The sequence below is a fragment of the Trichechus manatus genome, unplaced genomic scaffold, assembly GCF_000243295.1.
Source record: "Trichechus manatus latirostris isolate Lorelei unplaced genomic scaffold, TriManLat1.0 scaffold00014, whole genome shotgun sequence".
Lineage (NCBI taxonomy): Eukaryota > Metazoa > Chordata > Mammalia > Sirenia > Trichechidae > Trichechus > Trichechus manatus.
Genome location: NW_004443950.1, coordinates 23,148,497 through 23,149,639, shown reverse-complemented (window position 1 = coordinate 23,149,639; position 1,143 = coordinate 23,148,497). Strand labels below are relative to the sequence as shown.

At 64.4% G+C, this 1,143-nt stretch overlaps 1 protein-coding gene across 1 annotated transcript in view; it reads left to right on the top strand.

Annotated features, from left to right (window-relative positions):
* Positions 1–75: 75 nt before the first annotated feature.
* The window catches only part of PLEKHF1 (pleckstrin homology and FYVE domain containing 1), a 10,905-nt gene continuing 9,837 nt past the window's right edge, over positions 76–1,143 (top strand). The window contains exon 1 of the mRNA XM_023726962.1: positions 76–168. The gene's annotated coding sequence lies outside the window, so the exon portion shown is untranslated. The remainder of the gene's footprint in view (positions 169–1,143) is intronic.

The window sequence follows — 1,143 nt, the reverse complement described above, 5'->3', positions numbered from 1 at the left end:
TCTGCGTTCGGGCTCCGCCCCGCCAGCGCTGCAGTGTGCCGATTGGTGGCGCCTTCGCCGGGACGTGCCAGGCGGAGTTGGAAACAGAGGCGTGGGCGGCGCGCGGCTCGTGGCAGCCGCCAGCCGAACGCGGACTCTCGGGCGAACCAGAGGTCGCTGGCGCAGGAGGTAAGGGCCCCGCGGCCGGGCTGGGGCGCGTGAAGCAGGCGGCTCCCCTCCCCAGGTCCCTGAGCCCCGGGCCGCCCCGTCCAGGTGGTCCTGGGGCTGGGGCGGGCCGGGGCGCGCAGCCCGGGCGGGCTGAGACTTCAGCCCCGAGCAGAGGCTCGGAGAAGGGCGTTATTTTCTGCCTGGCGAGGCGGGCGGGGTGAGGGCTGCGGAGCTCCAGGGAGAGCAGGTGTGGCTCCGTGGCCGAGGCGGGGTCACCGGGCGGAGGGTCGGGAGGAGCCCGTAGGCGCTGAGTCCTGGGGCTGCAGGGATCTCAGCGCGCCCTTTGTCGGGTGATGTTTGGGGGATTCACGGCCTCACACCGCCGTCGGGACCTCAGTGATTGGTCCCAATCTGCGGGGTCTGGAGGCGTGGGCTGGGACCACTGCCTGCCTGTGGGGAGAAAGTGTGGGTCTGCAGCTCTTTCTGGGTGGCTCCGCCCTCTTTGGCCGATTTCTTTTGGGGACCGCTTGGCCCCGAAGCGTTGGAGTTAATGACCCGGGATGGGAACCATCAAAGGAAACAGCCAGGGTTAATTTCCCATTTCACAGAGGAAGTAACTGAGGCAGACCCAGAGATGGCAGTTCCCCCCCAACCCTCCAGGCTGGGTTATTCGCATCCTGGACCATGGGTGAATCTGCTGGAGGGCCTCCGCTTTCTCTCTTCAAATACCCGCAGAACTTCGAAGGGGAGAGGTGTCCTTAAACCCCTTTGCAGGTGGGAAAACTCCGAGTCACTCCAGAACTTGGTCTCCACAGCCCAAAGAAAATATTTGTTTGGAATTTGAACAAAGCTGTTACCTCGTCGCCAGAGGATCCCAGATTCCCTCCCTGGCAAGCCCTGGAACAGTGCTGATTCCCTGGGGCAAATGACCAGAGCAGGCTGGTGTGACTCCTCACAGTCTAGGCCTCCTGGAAAGACGGACAGTCCTCCTCAGGC